The following is a 27,097-nucleotide window of genomic DNA, read 5'->3' on the forward strand; positions in this document are numbered from 1 at the left end:
AACACACACACACACACACACACACACACACACACACACACACACACACACACACACACACACACACACACACGCCCTGACACTCGACCAGTGAGCTCTGCAGCAGCTGATTTATCACCTTTCTACTGTTTCACTCTCACACAGTTCATCAGAAGTTTTTCATGGGACTTGTTTTTTCTCTCTAGCGGAGGCGACTCTAGATGTCGGTGCAAAATAAAATAAAATACTTGAGATGAAAAATATTAAGTAAAATGAAAAAAAAAAGAGTAGGCCAACACAAAAATACAACTTTAACGCTTCATATTAAAGGTCATATTAAGAAGAAGAGAAGACTTTGAAGAGAAGAAAGAAGAGTCTGTAAAACAGTGGATACTAACCCTAACCCAGTGTCACAACCCCGAGACATGACTCGTTTCACCGTCAGAGTTTGATCCATTCGGTCCAATAACATTCAGAAAGTCTAGAAGAGTCGCACAATTAAATTATTCAATTATCTCTATTCAAGTTAGCCAGGTGCTAAACAGGAAGTTAGCCGGCTCGGTCGGTGGAAGTCTCTAGTGAGCACACTCTCTGGGCCGCACAACACAGAACATCTGAGTGTTTCATCACCATGAAGTCCAACTTTTTTGGCTTCAAAACGTCACTGAGCAGCTTTCATAGGAACGAACGGGGCTCCGCCTCAACACTGTGGCCAGGTTTAATGTAACGTCCTTGGTCAGCAGCTGTAGCTCACAAAAGAGTTCTTACAGAGAGATTAATTGTTAAATATAGTGTCTATGGACCTTACAGCCACTAACTGCAAGGTGTAACTGAATCAGCTGACAGCGCTAACGTTAGCATCCTAATATCTGACCTGTTTACAGTTTAGAGTAAAAGAGGTAACATTGATATGATCAGTCGACATATCTGACCTCTAACTTCAATCTGGAATGTTTTAAATTACATTTCACTAAAGTAACACAACATTAGCATAACATTAATCTAGCAAACGTTATGCTGATACTCCTCGGATCAACATCCTGAGGAACAATACTGTGTTGACGTAGCTGCAGTTTGATAAGGACTTTTCATTTTGAAGTTCAGGTAAAACAAGTAAAACATGAGACTGGTATGATGTTTCATTTTCACCAGCGCCACCAAGATTTAACCTCCATCCAAGTGTGCAGCTTATTCATGATCTGCTCAGATTAAAAATGCTGCTAGGCCTATTTATCATATATACAACCATTAAAACTATTTGCCTTAGCAGCAATGTGGAACTGTTTCGAAGCTAAAAGAACCAACTGGCAAAGCTAACGTTAGCATGCCAATATCTGACCCATTTACAGTAGCCTAAAAGAGGTAGGCTAGCCTAATATGCAGCCCGGTTGACATACAGTAACTGACCTTAAACCTAAAAATGTGTTTAATAATGATTCAAATACCTGAAATTACCAAAAAATGCTAATAACATTTGACAAGGCTAAATAGGTAGCTGAAGTAACATCAGTTAGCTTAGCATAATCAGATATCTCCTTCTCATTATAAACTGTATGAATCTGAAACACACAGGTTTCTCCATGAATGAATGTAGAATGTAGAAAAAAATGTAACACCTACATGTCCAAAGATTTACCTTTGAGCCTCAAACACTGTCGCTAATGTTTAGAAGTCATATTACCTTGTGATGTTACAGTGACTTCCTGTTAACATAGTTGATTCCTCTTGATTGGACAGCACTACATTTGTCTCCTAGCAACAGATTTACGCTTTTAAGTCTTAACTAGCTGAGACATAACGGTTCAAACTAGTTCAAATTCACTGAGAACTGAGGAAGGACTTTGTGTTCAGACTGAAGGATTCATGAGGATCTGCTGAGTTCTGCAGATTCATCAGCTCAGAGAAAAAATAAAACAAAAGTTTAAAACAGTTTATTTCTCCTGAGTTCATGTGTCTCCAGCTATAACACTCGTCCAGCATGAATCAGACTCCAGATCAGCACACCACGTTGGTTCTCCTGTAAATATGGCCGCTGTGTCACTGTGGACCCGGAGTCCCCCCGGAGGTTATTTCTGTGTGCCTGGGAGAGGGGGAAGGGCAGGGGGGAGTCAGAGGTATGGAGGGGAGGAGGGGGAGATAAAGTGAAGGAGCAGCTACAGAAATATTATCCATCTGAGAATTTATTAAATATTCATCAGGCCTATATTAATGTTTTAAAATCTCTGTTTTCTGGTCAAAACGTAGAAAACTTTTCCTGTGTTGGATGAGTTTTTCTTATTTTCACCCAAAAAGTTTTGAAAGACTTTGAGGAGTCTGATCGTCTGATAGAAGTCAGTTAAAAACTCTTTATTGAAGTACACTGCTGCCAATATTAAAGTTAAAGGACCAATTTGTAAGAAAAGTTGATTTTTGAGTCTCATTCCCAACTCTTCAAAAAGTGACACTTTGGGATTGGAGGACGGCCGGCTGCCATCCCAAAGCATCAGTTTTTGATGAATTGGGAGTGAGACTCAAATTTTTTTTTTTTTTTCCAAATAGGACCTTTAAGCAATGTCATTTAAACCCATCTGAATTTGTCAGGACAGCAGAGTCACACGCCATCTTCCGCAAAAGACTCAAGACTCACTTGTTCACACTTCACCTCAACCCTGCATAGCATGACAGGTAACAGCTCTCTGCTGATCTATGTTATCTACTTATGTTATATGTTATCTAAGTAAAAGTTGCTGACAGTCATCTGTGAAAACTGTTCTGTAGCTCTGGTGATGTCACAAGACAACAGATGTCCAACATACAGTCTGTGTTCACTGGAGGTGTGAAGCTTGAGAGACTTGCCTGACTGTTTACCAGGCAGGGATCTCAAATCAAATTATCCAGGTGCATCATGGGAAATGTAGTATGTGTGTTTTTGGACTAAACGTCAGGAGATCTCAACCTGCTTCTTAGATTTGGACCGTGCTGATTTGTTTTCCTGTTGGAGAAACTAATGTTCATTTTTAGTGAAACAGATTTTAATGTAGACTAACATATCCTCTAATAAAAATAAAAGCACAAACCTGTCAGTATTTCAGTAAATAACATGTTTTTCATTCAATAAGCAAAAATTATTTTCAGTATTTTTTCATTTCTTCCATACTCGTGATGCGAAGCTACAAGTATGGTACAACTTTATGTAACAACAAGCACAACCATTTAGCCTTTAGCTGTTAGCAACAAGCTAACATTTAGTTAGAACCTACTAAAATGCTAATGTTAGTTCCAGATGTAGAGGATAAATTTGTCACCGTTTCGGTGTGGCTTTTCTGCAGGTTGGATTTTTATTTCACAAATAGATGATTTTGGTTCACAGACCTGAAGGTCTGCATTCATTAGAAAAAGATGCAGTTATTTTAAAAAGATAAGAGCAGAGAGAAGTAAAAAAAAATAATAGGCATCATTTTGTGTGGCAAAACTACTTTTTTAAATTTCATATCCCATTAAATACATTGCTACCCCACAGAATAATTACATTTTAAAATCAAACTAAAAATATGGTTTAAACACTCAGATCAGTACTGATTTTTACAGGTTGAATTGTTCTCAATGTTTTTAAATTTTTTGTCTGATTGTATTGTTGGTTGAACATTGTTTTTCTTTCTAATTTCACTGTAACTTTTAAAGCTTTTCACCATCTGTCAGTTATTTCAGGATTACAGGCACAAACTGGCCGTTGATCTAACACCCCGACACATTTACAATGATGTTGTTAAATGTCAGTGTTCAATAATGTCCATTGTCCCTGGTAAATAAACTGATAGAGGGCATCAAATAATTTAGGAAACAAGGGACATGTTTGTGGAGGAGTGTGGGAGGAAGAGTGAGAGCAGAGAGGTGTTGGTGGTGGCTGATTTACTTTGCTGAGCCATTTCTGTCTCTGTGTTTCGGGGGTTTTGCAACAGTCTCAACTGGCCGGCTCGGGTGTCAACAGAGAGGACAGCTGCAGGACACTAAATCCTGCTGGGAGTCCACTGAGACTCAGATAAACCTGACACACACTGTCCATTAAGCAGGGAGGAGATCTGCTCAGACCAGCAGCGCCCTCTACCACCATTAACAGGTACTGCAACACACACAAACTTCTGCACAAACAGCAAAAATACAAAAAAAAATATGCTGCCGAGTTTTAAAATTTGAAAAGTTTGTCTGGAAACGGAAGTGAGTCCCTTCAATAAAAGCTCATTTAGCATAAAAGGACACGTTGTCAGGACAATGAATATCAACATGTGCCATCAGGCTTTATAAAGTTAGCTAAATCCTGCCCCATTTAGTTACTGTTGTTAACCTGTCAGTCTTTACATTCAAGAATGTTACATGAACAGTTTGCAGTGAAATCACCAGCAGATTTACCACCAAGTTAAATATATTTTAAGAAAAATCAAATGTCTCAGGTCATTACATGAAGTCATTTGGTTTTATTAAATGGCTCATACACAGGTTTTTGTTTTTTTCTTGCCCTGACCACATAGTGAAGCATCTATCTCCAAACATGTTTGATCTGATTTGGTGTGATTTGATGGTTCATATAAGACTCTGCGAGAGGCCTGAGAATGAAGGCGCCGTGGCTTAGTTGGTCAAAGTGCCTGTCTTGTAAACAGGAGATCCTGGGTTCAAATCCCAGCGGTGCCTGCCTTCCCCGTTGTATATCCTGATTCCCGGGCATCTTCTTTGACGGCCCCTATCGAACAGGGCACCCACCGCTAGACTGACTCTACCATGTCCTTTTTCTCGTCCTGACCAAATAACGACGCATCTATCTCCAAACATGTTTGATCTGATTTGGTGTGATTTGATGGTTCATATAAGACTCTGCGAGAGGACTGAGAATGAAGGCGCCGTGGCTTAGTTGGTCAAAGTGCCTGTCTAGTAAACAGGAGATCCTGGGTTCAAATCCCAGCGGTGCCTTCCTTGGCTTTTTCAAAGAAGTTTGCAGAGGACTAAAACCACTGTTATCTCATGTGCATTCAGTGCGACTTCAGGCAAAACACAACCGATCAAGAATGTCCTCTGGAAGAACCCGGAAATGAAAAACAGAGACATGTTTGAGAAGAAAACAAACAGCTGTGTTGTGTCCTTGTCTTGGAAAGAACAGTGAAAGGCCATTAGTTTTGACAGGTAGTTTGGTAGCAATCTACTAGACTGTGGCATCACTCCAATTAGAGGGGATTCTTTGATTACATCAAAAGCGCAAGTTGGCTCAGCATAGCGGGACTCATTTGGGAAGAAGACGACGCACCATGTTTCTTGTGCGAGGTTCGAGGCATGTCTCTGTGGCGCAATCGGCCAGCGCGCTCGGCTGTTAACCGAGAGGTTGGTGGTTCGAGCCCACCCAGGGACGGGGAGTCTTTGTTACGTTCAAAATCCAGGGCAAACCAAGAATCTAAACTTAGTTGTCCACCTTGAAGTCAAGCAGGGCTTTTGTCCAAAGACCGAGTGCCACGATGTCCCTTGACCTCACATGAAATTCCGTCCTTGTTCTGCAGAGGCCCGAGAGGCTTTGCCGCCACTACATGCCAGTCTAGAGCTGAAGGCTGATTCTGCTGACTCGCGATCCGGATAGATCCAATTGTTCCGATGAAACTGTGTAAAAAGATCCAAACTAATGGCGCCGTGGCTTAGTTGGTCAAAGTGCCTGTCTTGTAAACAGGAGATCCTGGGTTCAAATCCCAGCGGTGCCTGCCTTCCCCGTTGTATATCCTGATTCCCGGGCATCTTCTTTGACGGCCCCTATCGAACAGGGCACCCACCGCTAGACTGACTCTACCATGTCCTTTTTCTCGTCCTGACCAAATAACGAGGCATCTATCTCCAAACATGTTTGATCTGATTTGGTGTGATTTGACGGTTCATATAAGACTCTGCGAGAGGACTGAGAATGAAGGCGCCGTGGCTTAGTTGGTCAAAGTGCCTGTCTAGTAAACAGGAGATCCTGGGTTCAAATCCCAGCGGTGCCTTCCTTGGCTTTTTCAAAGAAGTTTGCAGAGGACTAAAACCACTGTTATCTCATGTGCATTCAGTGCGACTTCAGGCAAAACACAACCGATCAAGAATGTCCTCTGGAAGAACCCGGAAATGAAAAACAGAGACATGTTTGAGAAGAAAACAAACAGCTGTGTTGTGTCCTTGTCTTGGAAAGAACAGTGAAAGGCCATTAGTTTTGACAGGTAGTTTGGTAGCAATCTACTAGACTGTGGCATCACTCCAATTAGAGGGGATTCTTTGATTACATCAAAAGCGCAAGTTGGCTCAGCATAGCGGGACTCATTTGGGAAGAAGACGACGCACGATGTTTCTTGTGCGATGACCGAGGCATGTCTCTGTGGCGCAATCGGCCAGCGCGCTCGGCTGTTAACCGAGAGGTTGGTGGTTCGAGCCCACCCAGGGACGGGGAGTCCTTGTTACGTTCAAAATCCAGGGCCAACCAAGAATCTAAACTTAGTTGTCCACCTTGAAGTCAAGCAGGGCTTTTGTCCAAAGACCCAGTGCCACGATGTCCCTTGACCTCACAGGAAATTCCGTCCTTGTTCTGCAGAGGCCCTAGAGGCTTTGCCGCCACTACATGCCAGTCTAGAGCTGAAGGCTGACTCGCGATCCGGATAGATCCAATTGTTCCGATGAAACTGTGTAAAAAGATCCAAACTAATGGCACCGTGGCTTAGTTGGTCAAAGTGCCTGTCTTGTAAACAGGAGATCCTCGGTTCGAATCCCAGCGGTGCCTGCCTTCCCCGTTGTATATCCTGATTCCCGGGCATCTTCTTTGACGGCCCCTATCGAACAGGGCACCCACCGCTAGACTGACTCTACCATGTCCTTTTTCTCGTCCTGACCAAATAACGACGCATCTATCTCCAAACATGTTTCATCTGATTTGGTGTGATTTGATGGTTCATATAAGACTCTGCGAGAGGACTGAGAATGAAGGCGCCGTGGCTTAGTTGGTCAAAGTGCCTGTCTAGTAAACAGGAGATCCTGGGTTCAAATCCCAGCGGTGCCTTCCTTGGCTTTTTCAAAGAAGTTTACAGAGGACTAAAACCACTGTTATCTCATGTGCATTCAGTGCGACTTCAGGCAAAACACAACCGATCAAGAATGTCCTCTGGAAGAACCCGGAAATGAAAAACAGAGACATGTTTGAGAAGAAAACAAACAGCTGTGTTGTGTCCTTGTCTTGGAAAGAACAGTGAAAGGCCATTAGTTTTGACAGGTAGTTTGGTAGCAATCTACTAGACTGTGGCATCACTCCAATTAGAGGGGATTCTTTGATTACATCAAAAGCGCAAGTTGGCTCAGCATAGCGGGACTCATTTGGGAAGAAGACGACGCACGATGTTTCTTGTGCAATGACCGAGGCATGTCTCTGTGGCGCAATCGGCCAGCGCGCTCGGCTGTTAACCGAGAGGTTGGTGGTTCGAGCCCACCCAGGGACGGGGAGTCCTTGTTCCGTTCAAAATCCAGGGCCAACCAAGTATCTAAACTTAGTTGTCCACCTTGAAGTCAAGCAGGACTTTTGTCCAAAGACCCAGTGCCACGATGTCCCTTGACCTCACAGGAAATTCCGTCCTTGTTCTGCAGAGGCCCGAGAGGCTTTGCCGCCACTACATGCCAGTCTAGAGCTGAAGGCTGACTCGCGATCCGGATAGATCCAATTGTTCCGATGAAACTGTGTAAAAAGATCCAAACTAATGGCACCGTGGCTTAGTTGGTCAAAGTGCCTGTCTTGTAAACAGGAGATCCTGGGTTCGAATCCCAGCGGTGCCTGCCTTCCCCGTTGTATATCCTGATTCCCGGGCATCTTCTTTGACGGCCCCTATCGAACAGGGCACCCACCGCTAGACTGACTCTACCATGTCCTTTTTCTCGTCCTGACCAAATAACGACGCATCTATCTCCAAACATGTTTCATCTGATTTGGTGTGATTTGATGGTTCATATAAGACTCTGCGAGAGGACTGAGAATGAAGGCGCCGTGGCTTAGTTGGTCAAAGTGCCTGTCTAGTAAACAGGAGATCCTGGGTTCAAATCCCAGCGGTGCCTTCCTTGGCTTTTTCAAAGAAGTTTACAGAGGACTAAAACCACTGTTATCTCATGTGCATTCAGTGCGACTTCAGGCAAAACACAACCGATCAAGAATGTCCTCTGGAAGAACCCGGAAATGAAAAACAGAGACATGTTTGAGAAGAAAACAAACAGCTGTGTTGTGTCCTTGTCTTGGAAAGAACAGTGAAAGGCCATTAGTTTTGACAGGTAGTTTGGTAGCAATCTACTAGACTTCGGCATCACTCCAATTAGAGGGGATTCTTTGATTACATCAAAAGCGCAAGTTGGCTCAGCATAGCGGGACTCATTTGGGAAGAAGACGACGCACCATGTTTCTTGTGCGAGGATCGAGGCATGTCTCTGTGGCGCAATCGGCCAGCGCGCTCGGCTGTTAACCGAGAGGTTGGTGGTTCGAGCCCACCCAGGGACGGGGAGTCTTTGTTACGTTCAAAATCCAGGGCAAACCAAGAATCTAAACTTAGTTGTCCACCTTGAAGTCAAGCAGGGCTTTTGTCCAAAGACCGAGTGCCACGATGTCCCTTGACCTCACATGAAATTCCGTCCTTGTTCTGCAGAGGCCCGAGAGGCTTTGCCGCCACTACATGCCAGTCTAGAGCTGAAGGCTGATTCTGCTGACTCGCGATCCGGATAGATCCAATTGTTCCGATGAAACTGTGTAAAAAGATCCAAACTAATGGCGCCGTGGCTTAGTTGGTCAAAGTGCCTGTCTTGTAAACAGGAGATCCTGGGTTCAAATCCCAGCGGTGCCTGCCTTCCCCGTTGTATATCCTGATTCCCGGGCATCTTCTTTGACGGCCCCTATCGAACAGGGCACCCACCGCTAGACTGACTCTACCATGTCCTTTTTCTCGTCCTGACCAAATAACGAGGCATCTATCTCCAAACATGTTTGATCTGATTTGGTGTGATTTGACGGTTCATATAAGACTCTGCGAGAGGACTGAGAATGAAGGCGCCGTGGCTTAGTTGGTCAAAGTGCCTGTCTAGTAAACAGGAGATCCTGGGTTCAAATCCCAGCGGTGCCTTCCTTGGCTTTTTCAAAGAAGTTTGCAGAGGACTAAAACCACTGTTATCTCATGTGCATTCAGTGCGACTTCAGGCAAAACACAACCGATCAAGAATGTCCTCTGGAAGAACCCGGAAATGAAAAACAGAGACATGTTTGAGAAGAAAACAAACAGCTGTGTTGTGTCCTTGTCTTGGAAAGAACAGTGAAAGGCCATTAGTTTTGACAGGTAGTTTGGTAGCAATCTACTAGACTGTGGCATCACTCCAATTAGAGGGGATTCTTTGATTACATCAAAAGCGCAAGTTGGCTCAGCATAGCGGGACTCATTTGGGAAGAAGACGACGCACGATGTTTCTTGTGCGATGACCGAGGCATGTCTCTGTGGCGCAATCGGCCAGCGCGCTCGGCTGTTAACCGAGAGGTTGGTGGTTCGAGCCCACCCAGGGACGGGGAGTCCTTGTTCCGTTCAAAATCCAGGGCCAACCAAGAATCTAAACTTAGTTGTCCACCTTGAAGTCAAGCAGGGCTTTTGTCCAAAGACCCAGTGCCACGATGTCCCTTGACCTCACAGGAAATTCCGTCCTTGTTCTGCAGAGGCCCTAGAGGCTTTGCCGCCACTACATGCCAGTCTAGAGCTGAAGGCTGACTCGCGATCCGGATAGATCCAATTGTTCCGATGAAACTGTGTAAAAAGATCCAAACTAATGGCACCGTGGCTTAGTTGGTCAAAGTGCCTGTCTTGTAAACAGGAGATCCTCGGTTCGAATCCCAGCGGTGCCTGCCTTCCCCGTTGTATATCCTGATTCCCGGGCATCTTCTTTGACGGCCCCTATCGAACAGGGCACCCACCGCTAGACTGACTCTACCATGTCCTTTTTCTCGTCCTGACCAAATAACGACGCATCTATCTCCAAACATGTTTCATCTGATTTGGTGTGATTTGATGGTTCATATAAGACTCTGCGAGAGGACTGAGAATGAAGGCGCCGTGGCTTAGTTGGTCAAAGTGCCTGTCTAGTAAACAGGAGATCCTGGGTTCAAATCCCAGCGGTGCCTTCCTTGGCTTTTTCAAAGAAGTTTACAGAGGACTAAAACCACTGTTATCTCATGTGCATTCAGTGCGACTTCAGGCAAAACACAACCGATCAAGAATGTCCTCTGGAAGAACCCGGAAATGAAAAACAGAGACATGTTTGAGAAGAAAACAAACAGCTGTGTTGTGTCCTTGTCTTGGAAAGAACAGTGAAAGGCCATTAGTTTTGACAGGTAGTTTGGTAGCAATCTACTAGACTGTGGCATCACTCCAATTAGAGGGGATTCTTTGATTACATCAAAAGCGCAAGTTGGCTCAGCATAGCGGGACTCATTTGGGAAGAAGACGACGCACGATGTTTCTTGTGCAATGACCGAGGCATGTCTCTGTGGCGCAATCGGCCAGCGCGCTCGGCTGTTAACCGAGAGGTTGGTGGTTCGAGCCCACCCAGGGACGGGGAGTCCTTGTTCCGTTCAAAATCCAGGGCCAACCAAGTATCTAAACTTAGTTGTCCACCTTGAAGTCAAGCAGGACTTTTGTCCAAAGACCCAGTGCCACGATGTCCCTTGACCTCACAGGAAATTCCGTCCTTGTTCTGCAGAGGCCCGAGAGGCTTTGCCGCCACTACATGCCAGTCTAGAGCTGAAGGCTGACTCGCGATCCGGATAGATCCAATTGTTCCGATGAAACTGTGTAAAAAGATCCAAACTAATGGCACCGTGGCTTAGTTGGTCAAAGTGCCTGTCTTGTAAACAGGAGATCCTCGGTTCGAATCCCAGCGGTGCCTGCCTTCCCCGTTGTATATCCTGATTCCCGGGCATCTTCTTTGACGGCCCCTATCGAACAGGGCACCCACCGCTAGACTGACTCTACCATGTCCTTTTTCTCGTCCTGACCAAATAACGACGCATCTATCTCCAAACATGTTTCATCTGATTTGGTGTGATTTGATGGTTCATATAAGACTCTGCGAGAGGACTGAGAATGAAGGCGCCGTGGCTTAGTTGGTCAAAGTGCCTGTCTAGTAAACAGGAGATCCTGGGTTCAAATCCCAGCGGTGCCTTCCTTGGCTTTTTCAAAGAAGTTTACAGAGGACTAAAACCACTGTTATCTCATGTGCATTCAGTGCGACTTCAGGCAAAACACAACCGATCAAGAATGTCCTCTGGAAGAACCCGGAAATGAAAAACAGAGACATGTTTGAGAAGAAAACAAACAGCTGTGTTGTGTCCTTGTCTTGGAAAGAACAGTGAAAGGCCATTAGTTTTGACAGGTAGTTTGGTAGCAATCTACTAGACTTCGGCATCACTCCAATTAGAGGGGATTCTTTGATTACATCAAAAGCGCAAGTTGGCTCAGCATAGCGGGACTCATTTGGGAAGAAGACGACGCACCATGTTTCTTGTGCGAGGATCGAGGCATGTCTCTGTGGCGCAATCGGCCAGCGCGCTTGCCTGTTAACCGAGAGGTTGGTGGTTCGAGCCCACCCAGGGACGGGGAGTCTTTGTTACGTTCAAAATCCAGGGCCAACCAAGAATCTAAACTTAGTTGTCCACCTTGAAGTCAAGCAGGGCTTTTGTCCAAAGACCGAGTGCCACGATGTCCCTTGACCTCACAGGAAATTCCGTCCTTGTTCTGCAGAGGCCCGAGAGGCTTTGCCGCCACTACATGCCAGTCTAGAGCTGAAGGCTGATTCTGCTGACTCGCGATCCGGATAGATCCAATTGTTCCGATGAAACTGTGTAAAAAGATCCAAACTAATGGCGCCGTGGCTTAGTTGGTCAAAGTGCCTGTCTTGTAAACAGGAGATCCTGGGTTCAAATCCCAGCGGTGCCTGCCTTCCCCGTTGTATATCCTGATTCCCGGGCATCTTCTTAGACGGCCCCTATCGAACAGGGCACCCACCGCTAGACTGACTCTACCATGTCCTTTTTCTCGTCCTGACCAAATGTCGACGCATCTATCTCCAAACATGTTTGATCTGATTTGGTGTGATTTGACGGTTCATATAAGACTCTGCGAGAGGACTGAGAATGAAGGCGCCGTGGCTTAGTTGGTCAAAGTGCCTGTCTAGTAAACAGGAGATCCTGGGTTCAAATCCCAGCGGTGCCTTCCTTGGCTTTTTCAAAGAAGTTTGCAGAGGACTAAAACCACTGTTATCTCATGTGCATTCAGTGCGACTTCAGGCAAAACACAACCGATCAAGAATGTCCTCTGGAAGAACCCGGAAATGAAAAACAGAGACATGTTTGAGAAGAAAACAAACAGCTGTGTTGTGTCCTTGTCTTGGAAAGAACAGTGAAAGGCCATTAGTTTTGACAGGTAGTTTGGTAGCAATCTACTAGACTGTGGCATCACTCCAATTAGAGGGGATTCTTTGATTACATCAAAAGCGCAAGTTGGCTCAGCATAGCGGGACTCATTTGGGAAGAAGACGACGCACGATGTTTCTTGTGCGATGACCGAGGCATGTCTCTGTGGCGCAATCGGCCAGCGCGCTCGGCTGTTAACCGAGAGGTTGGTGGTTCGAGCCCACCCAGGGACGGGGAGTCCTTGTTCCGTTCAAAATCCAGGGCCAACCAAGAATCTAAACTTAGTTGTCCACCTTGAAGTCAAGCAGGGCTTTTGTCCAAAGACCCAGTGCCACGATGTCCCTTGACCTCACAGGAAATTCCTTCCTTGTTCTGCAGAGGCCCGAGAGGCTTTGCCGCCACTACATGCCAGTCTAGAGCTGAAGGCTGACTCGCGATCCGGATAGATCCAATTGTTCCGATGAAACTGTGTAAAAAGATCCAAACTAATGGCACCGTGGCTTAGTTGGTCAAAGTGCCTGTCTTGTAAACAGGAGATCCTGGGTTCGAATCCCAGCGGTGCCTGCCTTCCCCGTTGTATATCCTGATTCCCGGGCATCTTCTTTGACGGCCCCTATCAAACAGGGCACCCACCGCTAGACTGACTCTACCATGTCCTTTTTCTCGTCCTGACCAAATAACGACGCATCTATCTCCAAACATGTTTCATCTGATTTGGTGTGATTTGATGGTTCATATAAGACTCTGCGAGAGGACTGCGAATGAAGGCGCCGTGGCTTAGTTGGTCAAAGTGCCTGTCTAGTAAACAGGAGATCCTGGGTTCAAATCCCAGCGGTGCCTTCCTTGGCTTTTTCAAAGAAGTTTACAGAGGACTAAAACCACTGTTATCTCATGTGCATTCAGTGCGACTTCAGGCAAAACACAACCGATCAAGAATGTCCTCTGGAAGAACCCGGAAATGAAAAACAGAGACATGTTTGAGAAGAAAACAAACAGCTGTGTTGTGTCCTTGTCTTGGAAAGAACAGTGAAAGGCCATTAGTTTTGACAGGTAGTTTGGTAGCAATCTACTAGACTGTGGCATCACTCCAATTAGAGGGGATTCTTTGATTACATCAAAAGCGCAAGTTGGCTCAGCATAGCGGGACTCATTTGGGAAGAAGACGACGCACCATGTTTCTTGTGCGAGGATCGAGGCATGTCTCTGTGGCGCAATCGGCCAGCGCGCTCGGCTGTTAACCGAGAGGTTGGTGGTTCGAGCCCACCCAGGGACGGGGAGTCTTTGTTACGTTCAAAATCCAGGGCCAACCAAGAATCTAAACTTAGTTGTCCACCTTGAAGTCAAGCAGGGCTTTTGTCCAAAGACCGAGTACCACGATGTCCCTTGACCTCACAGGAAATTCCGTCCTTGTTCTGCAGAGGCCCGAGAGGCTTTGCCGCCACTACATGCCAGTCTAGAGCTGAAGGCTGACTCGCGATCCGGATAGATCCAATTGTTCCGATGAAACTGTGTAAAAAGATCCAAACTAATGGCACCGTGGCTTAGTTGGTCAAAGTGCCTGTCTTGTAAACAGGAGATCCTGGGTTCGAATCCCAGCGGTGCCTGCCTTCCCCGTTGTATATCCTGATTCCCAGGCATCTTCTTTGACGGCCCCTATCGAACAGGGCACCCACCGCTAGACTGACTCTACCATGTCCTTTTTCTCGTCCTGACCAAATAACGACGCATCTATCTCCAAACATGTTTGATCTGATTTGGTGTGATTTGATGGTTCATATAAGACTCTGCGAGAGGACTGCGAATGAAGGCGCCGTGGCTTAGTTGGTCAAAGTGCCTGTCTAGTAAACAGGAGATCCTGGGTTCAAATCCCAGCGGTGCCTTCCTTGGCTTTTTCAAAGAAGTTTGCAGAGGACTAAAACCACTGTTATCTCATGTGCATTCAGTGCGACTTCAGGCAAAACACAACCGATCAAGAATGTCCTCTGGAAGAACCCGGAAATGAAAAACAGAGACATGTTTGAGAAGAAAACAAACAGCTGTGTTGTGTCCTTGTCTTGGAAAGAACAGTGAAAGGCCATTAGTTTTGACAGGTAGTTTGGTAGCAATCTACTAGACTGTGGCATCACTCCAATTAGAGGGGATTCTTTGATTACATCAAAAGCGCAAGTTGGCTCAGCATAGCGGGACTCATTTGGGAAGAAGACGACGCATGATGTTTCTTGTGCAATGACCGAGGCATGTCTCTGTGGCGCAATCGGCCAGCGCGCTCGGCTGTTAACCGAGAGGTTGGTGGTTCGAGCCCACCCAGGGACGGGGAGTCCTTGTTCCGTTCAAAATCCAGGGCCAACCAAGTATCTAAACTTAGTTGTCCACCTTGAAGTCAAGCAGGACTTTTGTCCAAAGACCCAGTGCCACGATGTCCCTTGACCTCACAGGAAATTCCGTCCTTGTTCTGCAGAGGCCCGAGAGGCTTTGCCGCCACTACATGCCAGTCTAGAGCTGAAGGCTGACTCGCGATCCGGATAGATCCAATTGTTCCGATGAAACTGTGTAAAAAGATCCAAACTAATGGCACCGTGGCTTAGTTGGTCAAAGTGCCTGTCTTGTAAACAGGAGATCCTGGGTTCGAATCCCAGCGGTGCCTGCCTTCCCCGTTGTATATCCTGATTCCCGGGCATCTTCTTTGACGGCCCCTATCGAACAGGGCACCCACCGCTAGACTGACTCTACCATGTCCTTTTTCTCGTCCTGACCAAATAACGACGCATCTATCTCCAAACATGTTTGATCTGATTTGGTGTGATTTGATGGTTCATATAAGACTCTGCGAGAGGACTGAGAATGAAGGCGCCGTGGCTTAGTTGGTCAAAGTGCCTGTCTAGTAAACAGGAGATCCTGGGTTCAAATCCCAGCGGTGCCTTCCTTGGCTTTTTCAAAGAAGTTTGCAGAGGACTAAAACCACTGTTATCTCATGTGCATTCAGTGCGACTTCAGGCAAAACACAACCGATCAAGAATGTCCTCTGGAAGAACCCGGAAATGAAAAACAGAGACATGTTTGAGAAGAAAACAAACAGCTGTGTTGTGTCCTTGTCTTGGAAAGAACAGTGAAAGGCCATTAGTTTTGACAGGTAGTTTGGTAGCAATCTACTAGACTTCGGCATCACTCCAATTAGAGGGGATTCTTTGATTACATCAAAAGCGCAAGTTGGCTCAGCATAGCGGGACTCATTTGGGAAGAAGACGACGCACCATGTTTCTTGTGCGAGGATCGAGGCATGTCTCTGTGGCGCAATCGGCCAGCGCGCTCGGCTGTTAACCGAGAGGTTGGTGGTTCGAGCCCACCCAGGGACGGGGAGTCCTTGTTCGGTTCAAAATCCAGGGCCAACCAAGAATCTAAACTTAGTTGTCCACCTTGAAGTCAAGCAGGGCTTTTGTCCAAAGACCGAGTGCCACGATGTCCCTTGACCTCACATGAAATTCCGTCCTTGTTCTGCAGAGGCCCGAGAGGCTTTGCCGCCACTACATGCCAGTCTAGAGCTGAAGGCTGATTCTGCTGACTCGCGATCCGGATAGATCCAATTGTTCCGATGAAACTGTGTAAAAAGATCCAAACTAATGGCGCCGTGGCTTAGTTGGTCAAAGTGCCTGTCTTGTAAACAGGAGATCCTGGGTTCAAATCCCAGCGGTGCCTGCCTTCCCCGTTGTATATCCTGATTCCCGGGCATCTTCTTTGACGGCCCCTATCGAACAGGGCACCCACCGCTAGACTGACTCTACCATGTCCTTTTTCTCGTCCTGACCAAATAACGAGGCATCTATCTCCAAACATGTTTGATCTGATTTGGTGTGATTTGACGGTTCATATAAGACTCTGCGAGAGGACTGAGAATGAAGGCGCCGTGGCTTAGTTGGTCAAAGTGCCTGTCTAGTAAACAGGAGATCCTGGGTTCAAATCCCAGCGGTGCCTTCCTTGGCTTTTTCAAAGAAGTTTGCAGAGGACTAAAACCACTGTTATCTCATGTGCATTCAGTGCGACTTCAGGCAAAACACAACCGATCAAGAATGTCCTCTGGAAGAACCCGGAAATGAAAAACAGAGACATGTTTGAGAAGAAAACAAACAGCTGTGTTGTGTCCTTGTCTTGGAAAGAACAGTGAAAGGCCATTAGTTTTGACAGGTAGTTTGGTAGCAATCTACTAGACTGTGGCATCACTCCAATTAGAGGGGATTCTTTGATTACATCAAAAGCGCAAGTTGGCTCAGCATAGCGGGACTCATTTGGGAAGAAGACGACGCACGATGTTTCTTGTGCGATGACCGAGGCATGTCTCTGTGGCGCAATCGGCCAGCGCGCTCGGCTGTTAACCGAGAGGTTGGTGGTTCGAGCCCACCCAGGGACGGGGAGTCCTTGTTCGGTTCAAAATCCAGGGCCAACCAAGAATCTAAACTTAGTTGTCCACCTTGAAGTCAAGCAGGGCTTTTGTCCAAAGACCCAGTGCCACGATGTCCCTTGACCTCACAGGAAATTCCGTCCTTGTTCTGCAGAGGCCCGAGAGGCTTTGCCGCCACTACATGCCAGTCTAGAGCTGAAGGCTGACTCGCGATCCGGATAGATCCAATTGTTCCGATGAAACTGTGTAAAAAGATCCAAACTAATGGCACCGTGGCTTAGTTGGTCAAAGTGCCTGTCTTGTAAACAGGAGATCCTCGGTTCGAATCCCAGCGGTGCCTGCCTTCCCCGTTGTATATCCTGATTCCCGGGCATCTTCTTTGACGGCCCCTATCGAACAGGGCACCCACCGCTAGACTGACTCTACCATGTCCTTTTTCTCGTCCTGACCAAATAACGACGCATCTATCTCCAAACATGTTTCATCTGATTTGGTGTGATTTGATGGTTCATATAAGACTCTGCGAGAGGACTGAGAATGAAGGCGCCGTGGCTTAGTTGGTCAAAGTGCCTGTCTAGTAAACAGGAGATCCTGGGTTCAAATCCCAGCGGTGCCTTCCTTGGCTTTTTCAAAGAAGTTTACAGAGGACTAAAACCACTGTTATCTCATGTGCATTCAGTGCGACTTCAGGCAAAACACAACCGATCAAGAATGTCCTCTGGAAGAACCCGGAAATGAAAAACAGAGACATGTTTGAGAAGAAAACAAACAGCTGTGTTGTGTCCTTGTCTTGGAAAGAACATTGAAAGGCCATTAGTTTTGACAGGTAGTTTGGTAGCAATCTACTAGACTGTGGCATCACTCCAATTAGAGGGGATTCTTTGATTACATCAAAAGCGCAAGTTGGCTCAGCATAGCGGGACTCATTTGGGAAGAAGACGACGCACCATGTTTCTTGTGCGAGGATCGAGGCATGTCTCTGTGGCGCAATCGGCCAGCGCGCTCGGCTGTTAACCGAGAGGTTGGTGGTTCGAGCCCACCCAGGGACGGGGAGTCTTTGTTACGTTCAAAATCCAGGGCCAACCAAGAATCTAAACTTAGTTGTCCACCTTGAAGTCAAGCAGGGCTTTTGTCCAAAGACCGAGTGCCACGATGTCCCTTGACCTCACAGGAAATTCCGTCCTTGTTCTGCAGAGGCCCGAGAGGCTTTGCCGCCACTACATGCCAGTCTAGAGCTGAAGGCTGATTCTGCTGACTCGCGATCCGGATAGATCCAATTGTTCCGATGAAACTGTGTAAAAAGATCCAAACTAATGGCGCCGTGGCTTAGTTGGTCAAAGTGCCTGTCTTGTAAACAGGAGATCCTGGGTTCAAATCCCAGCGGTGCCTGCCTTCCCCGTTGTATATCCTGATTCCCGGGCATCTTCTTTGACGGCCCCTATCGAACAGGGCACCCACCGCTAGACTGACTCTACCATGTCCTTTTTCTCGTCCTGACCAAATAACGACGCATCTATCTCCAAACATGTTTGATCTGATTTGGTGTGATTTGACGGTTCATATAAGACTCTGCGAGAGGACTGAGAATGAAGGCGCCGTGGCTTAGTTGGTCAAAGTGCCTGTCTAGTAAACAGGAGATCCTGGGTTCAAATCCCAGCGGTGCCTTCCTTGGCTTTTTCAAAGAAGTTTGCAGAGGACTAAAACCACTGTTATCTCATGTGCATTCAGTGCGACTTCAGGCAAAACACAACCGATCAAGAATGTCCTCTGGAAGAACCCGGAAATGAAAAACAGAGACATGTTTGAGAAGAAAACAAACAGCTGTGTTGTGTCCTTGTCTTGGAAAGAACAGTGAAAGGCCATTAGTTTTGACAGGTAGTTTGGTAGCAATCTACTAGACTGTGGCATCACTCCAATTAGAGGGGATTCTTTGATTACATCAAAAGCGCAAGTTGGCTCAGCATAGCGGGACTCATTTGGGAAGAAGACGACGCACGATGTTTCTTGTGCGATGACCGAGGCATGTCTCTGTGGCGCAATCGGCCAGCGCGCTCGGCTGTTAACCGAGAGGTTGGTGGTTCGAGCCCACCCAGGGACGGGGAGTCCTTGTACCGTTCAAAATCCAGGGCCAACCAAGAATCTAAACTTAGTTGTCCACCTTGAAGTCAAGCAGGGCTTTTGTCCAAAGACCCAGTGCCACGATGTCCCTTGACCTCACAGGAAATTCCGTCCTTGTTCTGCAGAGGCCCGAGAGGCTTTGCCGCCACTACACGCCAGTCTAGAGCTGAAGGCTGATTCTGCTGACTCGCGATCCGGATAGATCCAATTGTTCCGATGAAACTGTGTAAAAAGATCCAAACTAATGGCGCCGTGGCTTAGTTGGTCAAAGTGCCTGTCTTGTAAACAGGAGATCCTGGGTTCAAATCCCAGCGGTGCCTGCCTTCCCCGTTGTATATCCTGATTCCCGGGCATCTTCTTTGACGGCCCCTATCGAACAGGGCACCCACCGCTAGACTGACTCTACCATGTCCTTTTTCTCGTCCTGACCAAATAACGACGCATCTATCTCCAAACATGTTTGATCTGATTTGGTGTGATTTGACGGTTCATATAAGACTCTGCGAGAGGACTGAGAATGAAGGCGCCGTGGCTTAGTTGGTCAAAGTGCCTGTCTAGTAAACAGGAGATCCTGGGTTCAAATCCCAGCGGTGCCTTCCTTGGCTTTTTCAAAGAAGTTTGCAGAGGACTAAAACCACTGTTATCTCATGTGCATTCAGTGCGACTTCAGGCAAAACACAACCGATCAAGAATGTCCTCTGGAAGAACCCGGAAATGAAAAACAGAGACATGTTTGAGAAGAAAACAAACAGCTGTGTTGTGTCCTTGTCTTGGAAAGAACAGTGAAAGGCCATTAGTTTTGACAGGTAGTTTGGTAGCAATCTACTAGACTGTGGCATCACTCCAATTAGAGGGGATTCTTTGATTACATCAAAAGCGCAAGTTGGCTCAGCATAGCGGGACTCATTTGGGAAGAAGACGACGCACGATGTTTCTTGTGCGATGACCGAGGCATGTCTCTGTGGCGCAATCGGCCAGCGCGCTCGGCTGTTAACCGAGAGGTTGGTGGTTCGAGCCCACCCAGGGACGGGGAGTCCTTGTTCGGTTCAAAATCCAGGGCCAACCAAGAATCTAAACTTAGTTGTCCACCTTGAAGTCAAGCAGGGCTTTTGTCCAAAGACCCAGTGCCACGATGTCCCTTGACCTCACAGGAAATTCCGTCCTTGTTCTGCAGAGGCCCGAGAGGCTTTGCCGCCACTACATGCCAGTCTAGAGCTGAAGGCTGACTCGCGATCCGGATAGATCCAATTGTTCCGATGAAACTGTGTAAAAAGATCCAAACTAATGGCACCGTGGCTTAGTTGGTCAAAGTGCCTGTCTTGTAAACAGGAGATCCTGGGTTCGAATCCCAGCGGTGCCTGCCTTCCCCGTTGTATATCCTGATTCCCGGGCATCTTCTTTGACGGCCCCTATCGAACAGGGCACCCACCGCTAGACTGACTCTACCATGTCCTTTTTCTCGTCCTGACCAAATAACGACGCATCTATCTCCAAACATGTTTGATCTGATTTGGTGTGATTTGATGGTTCATATAAGACTCTGCGAGAGGACTGAGAATGAAGGCGCTGTGGCTTAGTTGGTCAAAGTGCCTATCTAGTAAACAGGAGACACTGGGTTCAAATCCCAGCGGTGCCTTCCTTGGCTTTTTCAAAGAAGTTTGCAGAGGACTAAAACCACTGTTATCTCATGTGCATTCAGTGCGACTTCAGGCAAAACACAACCGATCAAGAATGTCCTCTGGAAGAACCCGGAAATGAAAAACAGAGACATGTTTGAGAAGAAAACAAACAGCTGTGTTGTGTCCTTGTCTTGGAATGAACAGTGAAAGGCCATTAGTTTTGACAGGTAGTTTGGTAGCAATCTACTAGACTGTGGCATCACTCCAATTAGAGGGGATTCTTTGATTACATCAAAAGCGCAAGTTGGCTCAGCATAGCGGGACTCATTTGGGAAGAAGACGACGCACCATGTTTCTTGTGCGAGGATCGAGGCATGTCTCTGTGGCGCAATCGGCCAGCGCGCTCGGCTGTTAACCGAGAGGTTGGTGGTTCGAGCCCACCCAGGGACGGGGAGTCTTTGTTACGTTCAAAATCCAGGGCCAACCAAGAATCTAAACTTAGTTGTCCACCTTGAAGTCAAGCAGGGCTTTTGTCCAAAGACCCAGTGCCACGATGTCCCTTGACCTCACAGGAAATTCCGTCCTTGTTCTGCAGAGGCCCGAGAGGCTTTGCCGCCACTACACGCCAGTCTAGAGCTGAAGGCTGATTCTGCTGACTCGCGATCCGGATAGATCCAATTGTTCCGATGAAACTGTGTAAAAAGATCCAAACTAATGGCGCCGTGGCTTAGTTGGTCAAAGTGCCTGTCTTGTAAACAGGAGATCCTGGGTTCAAATCCCAGCGGTGCCTGCCTTCCCCGTTGTATATCCTGATTCCCGGGCATCTTCTTTGACGGCCCCTATCGAACAGGGCACCCACCGCTAGACTGACTCTACCATGTCCTTTTTCTCGTCCTGACCAAATAACGACGCATCTATCTCCAAACATGTTTGATCTGATTTGGTGTGATTTGACGGTTCATATAAGACTCTGCGAGAGGACTGAGAATGAAGGCGCCGTGGCTTAGTTGGTCAAAGTGCCTGTCTAGTAAACAGGAGATCCTGGGTTCAAATCCCAGCGGTGCCTTCCTTGGCTTTTTCAAAGAAGTTTGCAGAGGACTAAAACCACTGTTATCTCATGTGCATTCAGTGCGACTTCAGGCAAAACACAACCGATCAAGAATGTCCTCTGGAAGAACCCGGAAATGAAAAACAGAGACATGTTTGAGAAGAAAACAAACAGCTGTGTTGTGTCCTTGTCTTGGAAAGAACAGTGAAAGGCCATTAGTTTTGACAGGTAGTTTGGTAGCAATCTACTAGACTGTGGCATCACTCCAATTAGAGGGGATTCTTTGATTACATCAAAAGCGCAAGTTGGCTCAGCATAGCGGGACTCATTTGGGAAGAAGACGACGCACGATGTTTCTTGTGCGATGACCGAGGCATGTCTCTGTGGCGCAATCGGCCAGCGCGCTCGGCTGTTAACCGAGAGGTTGGTGGTTCGAGCCCACCCAGGGACGGGGAGTCCTTGTTCGGTTCAAAATCCAGGGCCAACCAAGAATCTAAACTTAGTTGTCCACCTTGAAGTCAAGCAGGGCTTTTGTCCAAAGACCCAGTGCCACGATGTCCCTTGACCTCACAGGAAATTCCGTCCTTGTTCTGCAGAGGCCCGAGAGGCTTTGCCGCCACTACATGCCAGTCTAGAGCTGAAGGCTGACTCGCGATCCGGATAGATCCAATTGTTCCGATGAAACTGTGTAAAAAGATCCAAACTAATGGCACCGTGGCTTAGTTGGTCAAAGTGCCTGTCTTGTAAACAGGAGATCCTGGGTTCGAATCCCAGCGGTGCCTGCCTTCCCCGTTGTATATCCTGATTCCCGGGCATCTTCTTTGACGGCCCCTATCGAACAGGGCACCCACCGCTAGACTGACTCTACCATGTCCTTTTTCTCGTCCTGACCAAATAACGACGCATCTATCTCTAAACATGTTTGATCTGATTTGGTGTGATTTGATGGTTCATATAAGACTCTGCGAGAGGACTGAGAATGAAGGCGCTGTGGCTTAGTTGGTCAAAGTGCCTGTCTAGTAAACAGGAGATCCTGGGTTCAAATCCCAGCGGTGCCTTCCTTGGCTTTTTCAAAGAAGTTTGCAGAGGACTAAAACCACTGTTATCTCATGTGCATTCAGTGCGACTTCAGGCAAAACACAACCGATCAAGAATGTCCTCTGGAAGAACCCGGAAATGAAAAACAGAGACATGTTTGAGAAGAAAACAAACAGCTGTGTTGTGTCCTTGTCTTGGAAAGAACAGTGAAAGGCCATTAGTTTTGACAGGTAGTTTGGTAGCAATCTACTAGACTGTGGCATCACTCCAATTAGAGGGGATTCTTTGATTACATCAAAAGCGCAAGTTGGCTCAGCATAGCGGGACTCATTTGGGAAGAAGACGACGCACCATGTTTCTTGTGCGAGGATCGAGGCATGTCTCTGTGGCGCAATCGGCCAGCGCGCTCGGCTGTTAACCGAGAGGTTGGTGGTTCGAGCCCACCCAGGGACGGGGAGTCTTTGTTACGTTCAAAATCCAGGGCCAACCAAGAATCTAAACTTAGTTGTCCACCTTGAAGTCAAGCAGGGCTTTTGTCCAAAGACCCAGTGCCACGATGTCCCTTGACCTCACAGGAAATTCCGTCCTTGTTCTGCAGAGGCCCGAGAGGCTTTGCCGCCACTACACGCCAGTCTAGAGCTGAAGGCTGATTCTGCTGACTCGCGATCCGGATAGATCCAATTGTTCCGATGAAACTGTGTAAAAAGATCCAAACTAATGGCGCCGTGGCTTAGTTGGTCAAAGTGCCTGTCTTGTAAACAGGAGATCCTGGGTTCAAATCCCAGCGGTGCCTGCCTTCCCCGTTGTATATCCTGATTCCCGGGCATCTTCTTTGACGGCCCCTATCGAACAGGGCACCCACCGCTAGACTGACTCTACCATGTCCTTTTTCTCGTCCTGACCAAATAACGACGCATCTATCTCCAAACATGTTTGATCTGATTTGGTGTGATTTGACGGTTCATATAAGACTCTGCGAGAGGACTGAGAATGAAGGCGCCGTGGCTTAGTTGGTCAAAGTGCCTGTCTAGTAAACAGGAGATCCTGGGTTCAAATCCCAGCGGTGCCTTCCTTGGCTTTTTCAAAGAAGTTTGCAGAGGACTAAAACCACTGTTATCTCATGTGCATTCAGTGCGACTTCAGGCAAAACACAACCGATCAAGAATGTCCTCTGGAAGAACCCGGAAATGAAAAACAGAGACATGTTTGAGAAGAAAACAAACAGCTGTGTTGTGTCCTTGTCTTGGAAAGAACAGTGAAAGGCCATTAGTTTTGACAGGTAGTTTGGTAGCAATCTACTAGACTGTGGCATCACTCCAATTAGAGGGGATTCTTTGATTACATCAAAAGCGCAAGTTGGCTCAGCATAGCGGGACTCATTTGGGAAGAAGACGACGCACGATGTTTCTTGTGCAATGACCGAGGCATGTCTCTGTGGCGCAATCGGCCAGCGCGCTCGGCTGTTAACCGAGAGGTTGGTGGTTCGAGCCCACCCAGGGACGGGGAGTCCTTGTTCCGTTCAAAATCCAGGGCCAACCAAGTATCTAAACTTAGTTGTCCACCTTGAAGTCAAGCAGGACTTTTGTCCAAAGACCCAGTGCCACGATGTCCCTTGACCTCACAGGAAATTCCGTCATTGTTCTGCAGAGGCCCGAGAGGCTTTGCCGCCACTACATGCCAGTCTAGAGCTGAAGGCTGACTCGCGATCCGGATAGATCCAATTGTTCCGATGAAACTGTGTAAAAAGATCCAAACTAATGGCACCGTGGCTTAGTTGGTCAAAGTGCCTGTCTTGTAAACAGGAGATCCTGGGTTCGAATCCCAGCGGTGCCTGCCTTCCCCGTTGTATATCCTGATTCCCGGGCATCTTCTTTGACGACCCCTATCGAACAGGGCACCCACCGCTAGACTGACTCTACCATGTCCTTTTTCTCGTCCTGACCAAATAACGACGCATCTATCTCCAAACATGTTTGATCTGATTTGGTGTGATTTGATGGTTCATATAAGACTCTGCGAGAGGACTGCGAATGAAGGCGCCGTGGCTTAGTTGGTCAAAGTGCCTGTCTAGTAAACAGGAGTTCCTGGGTTCAAATCCTAGCGGTGCCTTTCTGTACTTTTTCGACGAGGTTTGTAGAGGACTAAAACTACTGTTAATGTTTTTAATTCATGCTGACAGGAAAAATCATTCTTTTCTCAATTTTATAGATTTCGTCTTTCATGTTTGAACCATCTCCTAGAAGAGAAATAATAATTTTTTCCCCCTACAAATTAAAAAAGATTTTCTAGGAGGAAAAAACGAGGGAAAAAAAATGTTTTACTGGTACTGAGTGGCGAAACAAGGGAAATAGGAGGAAAAACATCTTCTATAAGTAATAGAATTCAGATTTTTTTTCCTGATAATTCAGATTTTTTTTCTAGTTGAATGAAACCTGACATAAAATTATGATCATTCTTTTTGTTTTTTTCATAGATTTCCTTTTCATGTGTGAAAGTGGGGATGAGTGTGTAATCAATCCCATAGGAGGAAATATCTTGTAGAAGTAAAATTATTCAGATTTTTTCTCTAAAAATTCAGGTTTTTTTTAATATAAATTCAGAATTTTCCCCCTAAAACTTCAGATCATTTTTCCCCTAAAAATTCATTAGATTTTTTTCTGGCAAAAAAAATGAGGATTTTTAAAAAATGTTATACATTTTTTCTTTTAATGTGTGAAACTGGTACTGAGTCGGGGAAGAAGTCTATTAGGAGGAAAAACATCTTCTGGCAGTAAAATTATTCCGTTTTTTTCTTAAAGAATTAGATTTTTTCCCCTAAAAATTCAGATGTTTTTTCCTAAAAATTCAGATTTTTTTCCACTAAAATATCCAGATTTTTTCCCTATTTATTAAAAAAAAAAAATTCTAGGTGGAAGAAACCTGACAAAAAAAATTGTGATTTTTCTTTTTCTTCATAGATTTCCTTTTCATGTGTGAATGTGTGTGTGTGTGTGTGCCAATCCAATAGGATGAAAAACATCTTCTAGAAGTAAAATTATTCAGATTTTTTCTTAAAAATTCAGATTTTTTTCCCCAAAAATTTCAGAATCATATTTTTCCAGGTGGAAGAAATCGGGCAAAAAATTATGATTTTGAAAATGATTTATAGATTTCTCTTTCGTGTGTGAAAATGTGTCAACATTTCAGATTTTTTTTTCCAGGTGGAAGAAACCTGGCAAAAAATTAAGATTTTTAATTTTTTTTCTAGTTTTCCTTTTCATATAAGAAACTGGTACTGAGTGGGGCAAGAAGTCTAATAGGAGGAAAAACATCTTCTAAAACTAAAATTATTCAGATTTTTTTCCCTAAAACTTCAGATTTTTTTCTCCTAAAAATTCTGATTTTTTTCCCCCAAAATTTCCAGGTGGAAGAAACATTATAGATTTCCTTTTCATGTGTGAAACTGGTACTGAGTGGGGAAAGAAGTCTAATAGGAGGAAAAACATCTTCTAGAAGTAAAATTATTCAAGTCTTTTTCTTCAAAATTTAGATTTTTTTCCCTAAAAATTCAGATTTTTTTTCCTAAAAATTCTGATTTTTTTTCCTAAAAATTTTGATTTTTTTTCCTAATTAATCAGTTTTTTTTTCTAGATGGAAGAAACCTGGCAAAACAATTATGATTTTTACATTTTTCATAGATTTCCTTTTCATGTATGAAACTGGCACTGAGTGGGGAAACAATCCAATAGGAAGAAAAACATCTTCTAGAAGTACAATTGAAAATTCATATTTTTCCCCCTGAAAATTCATATTTTTCTCCAAAAAATTCAGATTTTTTTTCCTAAAAATTCATTTTTTTTTTCCTAAGTGGAAGAAACCTGGCAAAAAATTATTATTTTTACATTTTTTATAAATTTTTATAGAAAAATTACGATTTTTAAATTTTTTATAGATTTCCTTTTCATATATGAAACTGGTACTGAGTGGGGACAGAAGTCTAATAGGAGGAAAAACATCTTCTAAAAGTAAAATTATTCAGATTTTTTCCCCTAAAAATTCAGATTTTTTTCCTACAAATTCTGACTTTTTCCCCCTAAAAATTCAGATTGTTTTTCCTAAAACTTCAGATTTTTTTTCTTAAAAATTCTGATTTTTTCCCCCAAAATTTCCAGGTGGAAGAAACATGGCAAAAAAATTAATAATTTTTAAAAAAAATTATAGATTTTTTCATTTCATGTGTGAAACTGGTACTGAGTGGGGAAACAATCCAATAGGAAGAAAAATATCTACAATTGAAAATTCAAATTTTTCCCCCTGAAAATTCAGATTTTTTCCACTAAAAATTCAGAATTTTTATTTCCAGGTGGAAGAAACCTGGCAAAAAATTATGATTTTTACATTTTTCATAGATTTCCTTTTCATGTGTGACACTGGTACTGAGTGGGGGAAGAAGTGTAATAGGAGGAAAAAACATC

The 27,097-nt window shown here is 45.4% G+C and overlaps 59 non-coding genes across 59 annotated transcripts; all 59 read left to right on the top strand.

Annotated features, from left to right (window-relative positions):
- The first annotated feature begins 4,570 nt into the window (after positions 1-4,570).
- trnat-ugu (transfer RNA threonine (anticodon UGU)) lies at positions 4,571-4,644 on the top strand. Its single transcript has one exon. It is a non-coding gene; the product is annotated as a tRNA-Thr (tRNA).
- A 202-nt stretch (positions 4,645-4,846) lies between these two features.
- Positions 4,847-4,920, top strand: trnat-agu (transfer RNA threonine (anticodon AGU)). The gene has a single exon. It is a non-coding gene; the product is annotated as a tRNA-Thr (tRNA).
- Positions 4,921-5,279: 359 nt separating this feature from the next.
- Positions 5,280-5,353, top strand: trnan-guu (transfer RNA asparagine (anticodon GUU)). Its single transcript has one exon. It is a non-coding gene; the product is annotated as a tRNA-Asn (tRNA).
- Positions 5,354-5,619: 266 nt separating this feature from the next.
- trnat-ugu (transfer RNA threonine (anticodon UGU)) lies at positions 5,620-5,693 on the top strand. Its single transcript has one exon. It is a non-coding gene; the product is annotated as a tRNA-Thr (tRNA).
- A 202-nt stretch (positions 5,694-5,895) lies between these two features.
- On the top strand, positions 5,896-5,969 carry trnat-agu (transfer RNA threonine (anticodon AGU)). The gene has a single exon. It is a non-coding gene; the product is annotated as a tRNA-Thr (tRNA).
- Positions 5,970-6,328: 359 nt separating this feature from the next.
- trnan-guu (transfer RNA asparagine (anticodon GUU)) lies at positions 6,329-6,402 on the top strand. The gene has a single exon. It is a non-coding gene; the product is annotated as a tRNA-Asn (tRNA).
- A 257-nt stretch (positions 6,403-6,659) lies between these two features.
- On the top strand, positions 6,660-6,733 carry trnat-ugu (transfer RNA threonine (anticodon UGU)). The gene has a single exon. It is a non-coding gene; the product is annotated as a tRNA-Thr (tRNA).
- Positions 6,734-6,935: 202 nt separating this feature from the next.
- Positions 6,936-7,009, top strand: trnat-agu (transfer RNA threonine (anticodon AGU)). The gene has a single exon. It is a non-coding gene; the product is annotated as a tRNA-Thr (tRNA).
- Positions 7,010-7,368: 359 nt separating this feature from the next.
- Positions 7,369-7,442, top strand: trnan-guu (transfer RNA asparagine (anticodon GUU)). Its single transcript has one exon. It is a non-coding gene; the product is annotated as a tRNA-Asn (tRNA).
- A 257-nt stretch (positions 7,443-7,699) lies between these two features.
- Positions 7,700-7,773, top strand: trnat-ugu (transfer RNA threonine (anticodon UGU)). Its single transcript has one exon. It is a non-coding gene; the product is annotated as a tRNA-Thr (tRNA).
- Positions 7,774-7,975: 202 nt separating this feature from the next.
- Positions 7,976-8,049, top strand: trnat-agu (transfer RNA threonine (anticodon AGU)). The gene has a single exon. It is a non-coding gene; the product is annotated as a tRNA-Thr (tRNA).
- Positions 8,050-8,408: 359 nt separating this feature from the next.
- Positions 8,409-8,482, top strand: trnan-guu (transfer RNA asparagine (anticodon GUU)). Its single transcript has one exon. It is a non-coding gene; the product is annotated as a tRNA-Asn (tRNA).
- Positions 8,483-8,748: 266 nt separating this feature from the next.
- trnat-ugu (transfer RNA threonine (anticodon UGU)) lies at positions 8,749-8,822 on the top strand. The gene has a single exon. It is a non-coding gene; the product is annotated as a tRNA-Thr (tRNA).
- A 202-nt stretch (positions 8,823-9,024) lies between these two features.
- trnat-agu (transfer RNA threonine (anticodon AGU)) lies at positions 9,025-9,098 on the top strand. Its single transcript has one exon. It is a non-coding gene; the product is annotated as a tRNA-Thr (tRNA).
- Positions 9,099-9,457: 359 nt separating this feature from the next.
- Positions 9,458-9,531, top strand: trnan-guu (transfer RNA asparagine (anticodon GUU)). The gene has a single exon. It is a non-coding gene; the product is annotated as a tRNA-Asn (tRNA).
- A 257-nt stretch (positions 9,532-9,788) lies between these two features.
- Positions 9,789-9,862, top strand: trnat-ugu (transfer RNA threonine (anticodon UGU)). Its single transcript has one exon. It is a non-coding gene; the product is annotated as a tRNA-Thr (tRNA).
- A 202-nt stretch (positions 9,863-10,064) lies between these two features.
- On the top strand, positions 10,065-10,138 carry trnat-agu (transfer RNA threonine (anticodon AGU)). The gene has a single exon. It is a non-coding gene; the product is annotated as a tRNA-Thr (tRNA).
- Positions 10,139-10,497: 359 nt separating this feature from the next.
- trnan-guu (transfer RNA asparagine (anticodon GUU)) lies at positions 10,498-10,571 on the top strand. Its single transcript has one exon. It is a non-coding gene; the product is annotated as a tRNA-Asn (tRNA).
- A 257-nt stretch (positions 10,572-10,828) lies between these two features.
- trnat-ugu (transfer RNA threonine (anticodon UGU)) lies at positions 10,829-10,902 on the top strand. Its single transcript has one exon. It is a non-coding gene; the product is annotated as a tRNA-Thr (tRNA).
- A 202-nt stretch (positions 10,903-11,104) lies between these two features.
- On the top strand, positions 11,105-11,178 carry trnat-agu (transfer RNA threonine (anticodon AGU)). The gene has a single exon. It is a non-coding gene; the product is annotated as a tRNA-Thr (tRNA).
- A 359-nt stretch (positions 11,179-11,537) lies between these two features.
- trnan-guu (transfer RNA asparagine (anticodon GUU)) lies at positions 11,538-11,611 on the top strand. Its single transcript has one exon. It is a non-coding gene; the product is annotated as a tRNA-Asn (tRNA).
- Positions 11,612-11,877: 266 nt separating this feature from the next.
- trnat-ugu (transfer RNA threonine (anticodon UGU)) lies at positions 11,878-11,951 on the top strand. Its single transcript has one exon. It is a non-coding gene; the product is annotated as a tRNA-Thr (tRNA).
- A 202-nt stretch (positions 11,952-12,153) lies between these two features.
- Positions 12,154-12,227, top strand: trnat-agu (transfer RNA threonine (anticodon AGU)). Its single transcript has one exon. It is a non-coding gene; the product is annotated as a tRNA-Thr (tRNA).
- Positions 12,228-12,586: 359 nt separating this feature from the next.
- On the top strand, positions 12,587-12,660 carry trnan-guu (transfer RNA asparagine (anticodon GUU)). The gene has a single exon. It is a non-coding gene; the product is annotated as a tRNA-Asn (tRNA).
- A 257-nt stretch (positions 12,661-12,917) lies between these two features.
- Positions 12,918-12,991, top strand: trnat-ugu (transfer RNA threonine (anticodon UGU)). The gene has a single exon. It is a non-coding gene; the product is annotated as a tRNA-Thr (tRNA).
- Positions 12,992-13,193: 202 nt separating this feature from the next.
- Positions 13,194-13,267, top strand: trnat-agu (transfer RNA threonine (anticodon AGU)). Its single transcript has one exon. It is a non-coding gene; the product is annotated as a tRNA-Thr (tRNA).
- A 359-nt stretch (positions 13,268-13,626) lies between these two features.
- On the top strand, positions 13,627-13,700 carry trnan-guu (transfer RNA asparagine (anticodon GUU)). Its single transcript has one exon. It is a non-coding gene; the product is annotated as a tRNA-Asn (tRNA).
- A 257-nt stretch (positions 13,701-13,957) lies between these two features.
- On the top strand, positions 13,958-14,031 carry trnat-ugu (transfer RNA threonine (anticodon UGU)). Its single transcript has one exon. It is a non-coding gene; the product is annotated as a tRNA-Thr (tRNA).
- Positions 14,032-14,233: 202 nt separating this feature from the next.
- trnat-agu (transfer RNA threonine (anticodon AGU)) lies at positions 14,234-14,307 on the top strand. The gene has a single exon. It is a non-coding gene; the product is annotated as a tRNA-Thr (tRNA).
- A 359-nt stretch (positions 14,308-14,666) lies between these two features.
- On the top strand, positions 14,667-14,740 carry trnan-guu (transfer RNA asparagine (anticodon GUU)). Its single transcript has one exon. It is a non-coding gene; the product is annotated as a tRNA-Asn (tRNA).
- A 257-nt stretch (positions 14,741-14,997) lies between these two features.
- Positions 14,998-15,071, top strand: trnat-ugu (transfer RNA threonine (anticodon UGU)). The gene has a single exon. It is a non-coding gene; the product is annotated as a tRNA-Thr (tRNA).
- A 202-nt stretch (positions 15,072-15,273) lies between these two features.
- Positions 15,274-15,347, top strand: trnat-agu (transfer RNA threonine (anticodon AGU)). The gene has a single exon. It is a non-coding gene; the product is annotated as a tRNA-Thr (tRNA).
- A 359-nt stretch (positions 15,348-15,706) lies between these two features.
- On the top strand, positions 15,707-15,780 carry trnan-guu (transfer RNA asparagine (anticodon GUU)). Its single transcript has one exon. It is a non-coding gene; the product is annotated as a tRNA-Asn (tRNA).
- A 266-nt stretch (positions 15,781-16,046) lies between these two features.
- trnat-ugu (transfer RNA threonine (anticodon UGU)) lies at positions 16,047-16,120 on the top strand. Its single transcript has one exon. It is a non-coding gene; the product is annotated as a tRNA-Thr (tRNA).
- A 202-nt stretch (positions 16,121-16,322) lies between these two features.
- Positions 16,323-16,396, top strand: trnat-agu (transfer RNA threonine (anticodon AGU)). The gene has a single exon. It is a non-coding gene; the product is annotated as a tRNA-Thr (tRNA).
- Positions 16,397-16,755: 359 nt separating this feature from the next.
- Positions 16,756-16,829, top strand: trnan-guu (transfer RNA asparagine (anticodon GUU)). The gene has a single exon. It is a non-coding gene; the product is annotated as a tRNA-Asn (tRNA).
- A 257-nt stretch (positions 16,830-17,086) lies between these two features.
- trnat-ugu (transfer RNA threonine (anticodon UGU)) lies at positions 17,087-17,160 on the top strand. Its single transcript has one exon. It is a non-coding gene; the product is annotated as a tRNA-Thr (tRNA).
- A 202-nt stretch (positions 17,161-17,362) lies between these two features.
- trnat-agu (transfer RNA threonine (anticodon AGU)) lies at positions 17,363-17,436 on the top strand. The gene has a single exon. It is a non-coding gene; the product is annotated as a tRNA-Thr (tRNA).
- Positions 17,437-17,795: 359 nt separating this feature from the next.
- Positions 17,796-17,869, top strand: trnan-guu (transfer RNA asparagine (anticodon GUU)). Its single transcript has one exon. It is a non-coding gene; the product is annotated as a tRNA-Asn (tRNA).
- A 266-nt stretch (positions 17,870-18,135) lies between these two features.
- trnat-ugu (transfer RNA threonine (anticodon UGU)) lies at positions 18,136-18,209 on the top strand. The gene has a single exon. It is a non-coding gene; the product is annotated as a tRNA-Thr (tRNA).
- A 202-nt stretch (positions 18,210-18,411) lies between these two features.
- On the top strand, positions 18,412-18,485 carry trnat-agu (transfer RNA threonine (anticodon AGU)). The gene has a single exon. It is a non-coding gene; the product is annotated as a tRNA-Thr (tRNA).
- Positions 18,486-18,844: 359 nt separating this feature from the next.
- Positions 18,845-18,918, top strand: trnan-guu (transfer RNA asparagine (anticodon GUU)). The gene has a single exon. It is a non-coding gene; the product is annotated as a tRNA-Asn (tRNA).
- A 266-nt stretch (positions 18,919-19,184) lies between these two features.
- Positions 19,185-19,258, top strand: trnat-ugu (transfer RNA threonine (anticodon UGU)). The gene has a single exon. It is a non-coding gene; the product is annotated as a tRNA-Thr (tRNA).
- A 202-nt stretch (positions 19,259-19,460) lies between these two features.
- Positions 19,461-19,534, top strand: trnat-agu (transfer RNA threonine (anticodon AGU)). Its single transcript has one exon. It is a non-coding gene; the product is annotated as a tRNA-Thr (tRNA).
- Positions 19,535-19,893: 359 nt separating this feature from the next.
- On the top strand, positions 19,894-19,967 carry trnan-guu (transfer RNA asparagine (anticodon GUU)). The gene has a single exon. It is a non-coding gene; the product is annotated as a tRNA-Asn (tRNA).
- A 257-nt stretch (positions 19,968-20,224) lies between these two features.
- trnat-ugu (transfer RNA threonine (anticodon UGU)) lies at positions 20,225-20,298 on the top strand. The gene has a single exon. It is a non-coding gene; the product is annotated as a tRNA-Thr (tRNA).
- A 202-nt stretch (positions 20,299-20,500) lies between these two features.
- trnat-agu (transfer RNA threonine (anticodon AGU)) lies at positions 20,501-20,574 on the top strand. The gene has a single exon. It is a non-coding gene; the product is annotated as a tRNA-Thr (tRNA).
- A 359-nt stretch (positions 20,575-20,933) lies between these two features.
- On the top strand, positions 20,934-21,007 carry trnan-guu (transfer RNA asparagine (anticodon GUU)). Its single transcript has one exon. It is a non-coding gene; the product is annotated as a tRNA-Asn (tRNA).
- Positions 21,008-21,273: 266 nt separating this feature from the next.
- trnat-ugu (transfer RNA threonine (anticodon UGU)) lies at positions 21,274-21,347 on the top strand. The gene has a single exon. It is a non-coding gene; the product is annotated as a tRNA-Thr (tRNA).
- Positions 21,348-21,549: 202 nt separating this feature from the next.
- On the top strand, positions 21,550-21,623 carry trnat-agu (transfer RNA threonine (anticodon AGU)). Its single transcript has one exon. It is a non-coding gene; the product is annotated as a tRNA-Thr (tRNA).
- A 359-nt stretch (positions 21,624-21,982) lies between these two features.
- trnan-guu (transfer RNA asparagine (anticodon GUU)) lies at positions 21,983-22,056 on the top strand. The gene has a single exon. It is a non-coding gene; the product is annotated as a tRNA-Asn (tRNA).
- A 257-nt stretch (positions 22,057-22,313) lies between these two features.
- Positions 22,314-22,387, top strand: trnat-ugu (transfer RNA threonine (anticodon UGU)). The gene has a single exon. It is a non-coding gene; the product is annotated as a tRNA-Thr (tRNA).
- A 202-nt stretch (positions 22,388-22,589) lies between these two features.
- On the top strand, positions 22,590-22,663 carry trnat-agu (transfer RNA threonine (anticodon AGU)). Its single transcript has one exon. It is a non-coding gene; the product is annotated as a tRNA-Thr (tRNA).
- A 359-nt stretch (positions 22,664-23,022) lies between these two features.
- Positions 23,023-23,096, top strand: trnan-guu (transfer RNA asparagine (anticodon GUU)). Its single transcript has one exon. It is a non-coding gene; the product is annotated as a tRNA-Asn (tRNA).
- A 266-nt stretch (positions 23,097-23,362) lies between these two features.
- On the top strand, positions 23,363-23,436 carry trnat-ugu (transfer RNA threonine (anticodon UGU)). Its single transcript has one exon. It is a non-coding gene; the product is annotated as a tRNA-Thr (tRNA).
- A 202-nt stretch (positions 23,437-23,638) lies between these two features.
- trnat-agu (transfer RNA threonine (anticodon AGU)) lies at positions 23,639-23,712 on the top strand. The gene has a single exon. It is a non-coding gene; the product is annotated as a tRNA-Thr (tRNA).
- Positions 23,713-24,071: 359 nt separating this feature from the next.
- On the top strand, positions 24,072-24,145 carry trnan-guu (transfer RNA asparagine (anticodon GUU)). Its single transcript has one exon. It is a non-coding gene; the product is annotated as a tRNA-Asn (tRNA).
- A 257-nt stretch (positions 24,146-24,402) lies between these two features.
- Positions 24,403-24,476, top strand: trnat-ugu (transfer RNA threonine (anticodon UGU)). The gene has a single exon. It is a non-coding gene; the product is annotated as a tRNA-Thr (tRNA).
- Positions 24,477-24,678: 202 nt separating this feature from the next.
- On the top strand, positions 24,679-24,752 carry trnat-agu (transfer RNA threonine (anticodon AGU)). Its single transcript has one exon. It is a non-coding gene; the product is annotated as a tRNA-Thr (tRNA).
- The last annotated feature ends 2,345 nt before the right edge of the window (positions 24,753-27,097 follow it).

Source organism: Pagrus major, chromosome 9, assembly GCF_040436345.1.
Source record: "Pagrus major chromosome 9, Pma_NU_1.0".
Taxonomy (NCBI): Eukaryota; Metazoa; Chordata; class Actinopteri; order Spariformes; family Sparidae; genus Pagrus; species Pagrus major.